Source organism: Rhipicephalus microplus, chromosome 4, assembly GCF_043290135.1.
Source record: "Rhipicephalus microplus isolate Deutch F79 chromosome 4, USDA_Rmic, whole genome shotgun sequence".
NCBI lineage: Eukaryota > Metazoa > Arthropoda > Arachnida > Ixodida > Ixodidae > Rhipicephalus > Rhipicephalus microplus.
The window spans coordinates 128,751,185-128,757,761 of record NC_134703.1 but is presented as its reverse complement, the minus strand read 5'-3'; the positions used below and the strand labels follow the sequence as shown (position 1 = coordinate 128,757,761).

Genomic DNA, 6,577 nt, shown 5'->3' with positions numbered 1-6,577 from the left:
TTGATGGTTGCGGCGTGCGTTGGAATAACGACCGCCGCTGTTGAGCTGTTTGGCAGGACGGAGCCGTCGGTGTAGACGTGGGTGCAGTCTTGGTACTTCTCGTATAGCAGAAGTAAGGCGAGCTGCTTGAGGGCTGGTATTGAGAAATCTCGTTTTTTCTGGATGCCTGGTATTGTCAGGTTGATGACTGGCTGTTTGAGGCACCATGGAGGAATTGAAGGTCTCACCGCGGGCGTAAAACCAGTTGGTAGGGAGTCACCATGTGTAGTTCTTGTTCGACAAAAGGAAGTATGAGGTCTATCCACTGGTAAATTGGCTAGGTGGTGATGGGGAGTCCAGCCCACATGCCTTATGTGTGTCCTCAAAGCTTCAATTTATATGGGTCTGCACGAGGTGGTCTTTGGCTATAGCTATAGTCGCCATTGTTGAGGCACCCTGAGGCAGACCTAGACATATTCGAAGCGCCTGTGCCTGAACGCTTTGTATCATGCGTCGACTTGTTTTGCTGGCGTTTGATAATGCAGGCAGACTGTATCGTATAAAGCCAAGAAAAAGCACCCTGTACAGTCGTAACATAGCATTAGGCTGCATTCCCCAAGTCTTTCCAGCGAGAAACTTGAAAAGATGGCATATGCCTGTCAATCGCTTTTTCAAATACGACACATGAGGGCTCCATGATATGTCTCTGTCGACTATGACACCCAGAAATTTGTGAGATCGACGATATGGTATATTATGACCGTTAATTGACACTCTGTAATTCGACATGGGTTTGCGCGTAAATGCCAGAAGAGCGCGCTTTCCGGAGGAAGTTTCCAGGCCTCGATTGCGTAGATACAAAGTAGTTGCAGTAGCAGCTCTCTGTATTCTCGCTCGTAACTGCAGGCGAGTTACCGCAGACGTCCAGATGCAGATGTCATCAGCGTATGTTGATAGATAAATATTGTTTGGTAGGTGCGTAGTGAGAGCGATTAGTGTTATATTGAATAGCATGGGGCTCAGTACACCACCCTGAGGGACGCCACGACAACTGAAATGTGTAGACGTGTTCCCGGTCTCTGTACTCACAAAATAGGATCGCATTTGGAGATAACTGCGTATCCACTTAAACATTCGGCCACCCACTCCAATCTCTTCTAGTGCGGTATGGACGGCTTCATGTGTAACGTTATCATAGGCTCCTTTGACGTCAAGGAACAGAGAGGCACAAAGACGCTTATGGCCTTTCTCGTGTTCAACGTACGTGATTAGGTCGATGACGCTATCGATCGATGATCGACCACGTCGAAAGCCAGCCATGGCATTTGGGTAGATCTCATGATACTCCAAGTACCACTCGAGTCGGCCGAGAATCATTCTCTCCCTCACTTTACCCACGCAACTAGCCAATGCGATCAAGCGATAGGAGGAGAGTTCCAATGGTGATTTGCCAGGTTTTAGTAATGGTACTAGATGACTAGTTTTCCAACTTAAGGGGACAGTGCCCTCTATCCAACAATCATTATATAGCTGAAGTTGAGCTATTCTCGCGCGCTCACCTAGATGACACAGGGCTCAGTAGGAGATTCCGTCAGGTCCTCAGGTCCTGGTGCGGAGGTCCGTTTGCATGAAGCGAGTGCTGCTTTGAGCTCCTGAATGGTGAACGGGACGTCCATACAGGAGTCAGGTGGTGGCGGACAACTGCTCGAAAGTGGTGAGCTGCTGATGGCTGGAGTTTGTCCTGATAATCCGGCACAGAACTCTTCAGCAACGTCCACATCTGGTCGATTTGGGTGAAGGGCTAAGGCCTTGAATGGTGACTTCCGAATGGGCGATGACCGCAAACCTCTAACCGTCCTCCATATCTGCGATAAAGGCTTACGAGGGTCGAGTGACTCGCAGAAAGTATTTCAGCGTTGGAATTCTAGCTTGTCCAACCGACGTTTTATCTTCTTCTGCATACGTCTAGCAGTCCGTAAATCTTCTATGTCCTTCGTGCGCCGGTACCTTCTTTCAGCTCGTCGTCGCAAGGCTCGAAGCCGCTCCAGCGCTATGTCGATGTCCGTGATTCTTACATGGCATGGGATCGTACACACAGTCTCTTTTACAGTGCTCTTGATGGCCTCTTGTAAATCGGATTTGTGTTCTTGGCATTGGTCTTCCACACTCTAAGCCAAAACGGAGCAACAGGGGTATAGGGGTTGCTCCTTTCAGGGAGCAATTGCATTGCCACTCCCATTACTCTCCTAAAAGGAGTAACTGCAGAGGGAGGAACCGTTGCTCTCCTTTCAGTTCCTCCTTCGGGGGATGAACAGTTACTCCCTCCAGTTCCTCCCTGCAGACCAACAGTTACTCCCACCAGTTGCTCCCTGCCGACCAACCCTTACTCCTACCAGTTGCTCTTCTAAGAGCAACAGTTACTCTTTACCGTTCCTCCCACGTGTTTGCAGTTACTCTCTGAAAACCAACTGCACATGCTTCCAGTTACTCCTTGGGGAAATGAGTATTTATCTCGAGTATGCTTGTCACACGCTTAACACATGGCGAGAGCTCCTTGGAAGAGCACTGCTTGGGTGCTTCTAACACAAAAAGTGGACAATATTGAAAGGAAAATAAATGCTTTATTGTTCTTTTTATGAGGTGGCGTGTGACCACACGTAAAAGTAGACTTCGCCACACCACAGCCAGCACTAAACAAACACCATAATACATCAAAGGTTTTCTGCGTCATCCGTGGAAAAACAATCTTGAATTTCTAGCATAGGGCAGTCTGTGTCATCATTGGTGAGAGAAGGGCAACTTCTCCAATTCTGAAGAACTCAAGTTTCACCGCTGGTGTTTCCATCAGGCTAGCACAGCAGAACGTCACCGCAGGCATATGTGAAGCATCTCATTGCTGCAAGAAAAAAAAATAGAAGTGTGAGGTTAAACATGCCAGAATCAATTCATAACAATGAGTCACACACACTGCAGCAGCGCTTACATTCTAGGATGTCTACTGCAAAACGAAATGTGAAAAAAAGGAAGGTTCGGCCAAACGTTACTTGGCAGGCCATATAAATGCTGATGTGGTAGACGCTCTTCACATGATGTCTCGGACAGCAATATTCTGGAAGAAAATGTGCAGCACCTCAACAAGGCATATTTGTAGCAGTTAAAGATACCCTTAGGTTCAGTTAACTTGTTTCCTATACACAGCTGAGTTACATTTCTATGAGCCCAGTCACCAATGGGCATTCTAAATGAGGTCATGTGTGTGGCAAATAACACGTACTGTCCGCTCATGTTAAAATACTTATTTAGCTCGTGCACATAGTTGCTCTCGATTCTACTGTTCTATCATACGCTGCTGCGTCTTGAATTGTGCAATACCTGTAGGCACAAGCCAAGCATGCAAAGCCTGCTTGAAAGCAACCATTTGCAGAGGCTACATGATAATCTTCAGTATATTTCTTTGTACCTGACGCAAACGGCTGGACAAAACTATAGACAAATAAATGTAGACCGTGCTACCTTCAAAAAATGCTTTAAATTTAGAAAACTAGGGTGCATTTGTTCACTCGGTTGACGAGTCACAGCCACGAGATATGTAAACGAAGCAATATATCTTAAGGCATGCACAGATATTCTGATCCTATGTTTGACAGTGTCACAGATAGCTTGCCAATACATATATATTTGAGAGCAACAAGATGTGAAGCTTTTATTAGTTCAACGTCTTGTTGGTTCACAGCCAAACAGGTTACTGCTTGTTAGACAAATTGGAATAAGCACACCATGGTTTCCAAAAAAAAAAGCATTATTAGAAGTTAGCTCCCGGTGTGAATGTCTGCCTATTTATTTTGTACTGCCTTCTACATGTGCCACAAAGACATTTGTTGAGGATGTGCTACCAGTCAAGCCAAGATCGCATACTTGGTCAATGTGATGGAAATACAAACATTAGAAACACTGCCACCTCTAGTAAGAGCATAACACTTCAGTATCTTGGACTAGCAAAGAGGTGCACAAGAAAGTTAAGCCCACTCTTGCGGAACTTTGAACGCGAATATTTCAGAGTGGGGGAGGTCAACATGTTGTGGCACTTTTAAACCCACGAAACATCTGCAGAAAACAGGGTAAAGGCAAGTCAAGAAATGCTGTTATGAAGGCCTGCGCATGGACAGCTTTGTGAATCTAGGCCCAAGTGTTATGCTTTGTGCAAGCCAAAATCCATGTAAATAGGGAAAGCATACTTTTAGGAGTACCAGCGTAAACAAATCTTGGCAGTTGGCTTTTTAGTACAAACAGCAATCCCTGCAATGAAAACATAAACATTTTATCTTAACGGTAACAGTGTGAGCACACACACGGGCCAGCGGAGCCATGTCGAATTGTCAGTTCCAGTGTAACCATGTGGCATAATGAACTATTCTCTGGCCAACACATGCACAGTTTGCCCCTAAAAAGCGATGCTTTCATATACGTAGTACAAAAAGTCTGCACTTACCAAAATTCACTTGCTTTCTGTACTTTAGCATCGTTGGGAGCATCTTTATCTGCAGTATAACCAAATTTGTGTCATATCCCTGAAAAAAAAGTAAAAGACATGCATCAAATATTGTTTCATTTGGTAGCAGTGAAGTCAGGTTAAGAACAGCCAAGTGGGAATCAGCCGAATTATGTGCATGCGGCAAATCCCAAACGGCGTTATTGAGGTTGTCGAAATTTTCGTCGATTGGTATTAACGTCGATATGTGACTTCAACGGCATGCCAAGTTTTCACAGCGCATAAAGATTTCATGATGCAGAATAATGACAGCGCTAACGAGAACATACAGCATTTATGATTGTCTTTTACAATATTCAGTTTTGCTAAGGTTTTACATCACTAAAGAAATCTGAAAGATTTGGGTCATTCCTCCTCCAATTGTTCTGTCAATATGTAAACTGCTCGCTTGATGGTGCGCTTATAAAATAGTACGTTCAGCGCAGAGGTGAAGCAAGTGACGCAGTGATGTGGGCAGATTTTTTTTTTTTTTTAGGCGTGCGGGGAGGGGGGGGGGGGGGGTCCGCTTATCTGAATAGGCCGGGCAAGCGAATATGGTCGTCAATTTGGGCTCCCTACGCCCGGCCTAAAAAAATTCTGTGCGCAACCGCCTGGCTATGCCAGTAAAGTGATGCGACAATGACTTGTTCACTTACTGATTTACATACACTTTACATCTCTAAAAAATGCGGCCCAAGGCCCCAACACTCAGCCGTTAACATTACATAAAGCCAATGGTAGAAAAGTGCCAGTATGAATGCAGCTACAACCCCGCCCCAATGTTTTTTCAAGCGAGGTAGTGTTGCGGAAATGAACTTTTAACTGCAAAAGTACACTGGCACTACAGTGGTAACAGGGGAAGCAAGAGGGTATGCAGGCGGTAATAGAGGTAATTTAGTCCGATACGGCTAGCAATGGATACGGTGAATAAGAGCAAATCATTTCTCTTTCAATAGCGCAACCACTCAACAATGTATTGTAAGAGCATTAAATGTTTCTGGAAATGCCACTCACCTGCACGCTGATGCATGCTCGGTCCTTTGTCCGACGAGCGAACAGGCTTGCAGATAGCTGAAGACGTGTTTACGATGTGTTTGTTCCACACAGCAGCAAAATCCACAACTACTTCGCGCTCCATAAAGATAAATATACACTAACCTTCATCACGAATAAGCAGAAACGCAAATCTGCGGCACACACACACGATCAAAACATAGCTCACAAGCTCGCCCGTCCATGTGCTCGCCAACCACAGGCCATATGAAAATGAGTAAGTAGTGCGAACGGGAACCTAGTTGCGCCGAAAAAAAAAAAACGTCCAGCAGTGGCAGCACAGGCGTCAGCGCAATAATTTCAGTGTGTTCTCCTAATACAATTATAAAAAAAACTGAGGTACACTAAAACTCATAAATAAATATAAAAAGTTGAGTGTAATTTTTATTTAGTGCTAGTCAACATAAACACTGAATAAAAATTACTTTGTAACCTACATCGTTTGCTACATCAGCGCCACTTTTGTCGTGCGGGCGCAGATGGCGCAGATTTGTCATTCTGCCCTAAAACTACACGGTGAAGCGTGCTACTAAGTGTATGGCTGATGAGAAGCGCGTCTGGGTCCGCTTTTTTTTTTTTTCTTCTCCGATATATCTGGGCGGGGTGGGGGGGGGGGGGGCTTCTTATGCACGTGTTTCGGTGCTTGATCGACTTTGACGCCCTTACTTCGCGGACGAACGGCGTGTCTAGGCTTTTTTTATCGTTGTTTTGCACGTGTTTCGGCATTCGGTCCGCTTTGACGTGCCAACTCTCCATTCTGCTGCTGCGTGTGTTAGGTATTTGCCGTACTGTATTCTCAGGCCTTCTGTGTTCAGCCAGCGCTGCTATCTTATTATCTACGGATGCTAAAATAAATCACTGTTTTGGCTTGGTGAAGTTTGGCACACAGAACAAACAATAATCTGGCCCATAAATATCAATGTGGGCGGCATGCATATTTGTGTGCGGTGTCCTGCCGGGGAGTAACCGTTGCGTGACGAGAGCATTTACAGCGGTTCCTCCTTCCATTGCTCCCTT

The 6,577-nt window shown here is 45.4% G+C and overlaps 1 long non-coding RNA gene across 4 annotated transcripts; it reads right to left on the bottom strand.

Annotated features, from left to right (window-relative positions):
* Nucleotides 1-2,395: 2,395 nt before the first annotated feature.
* On the bottom strand, nucleotides 2,396-5,756 carry LOC142814607 (uncharacterized). Of its 4 annotated transcripts, none has more exons than XR_012894971.1 (4): nucleotides 5,522-5,756; nucleotides 4,469-4,547; nucleotides 4,215-4,275; nucleotides 2,396-3,088 (listed from the first exon to the last, which is right to left on the bottom strand). It is a non-coding gene; the product is annotated as an uncharacterized LOC142814607 (long non-coding RNA). The 4 variants fall into 4 exon arrangements; XR_012894972.1 differs by having other exon boundaries at nucleotides 2,837-2,875; XR_012894973.1 differs by lacking the exon at nucleotides 4,215-4,275.
* Between the last annotated feature and the right edge of the window lie 821 nt (nucleotides 5,757-6,577).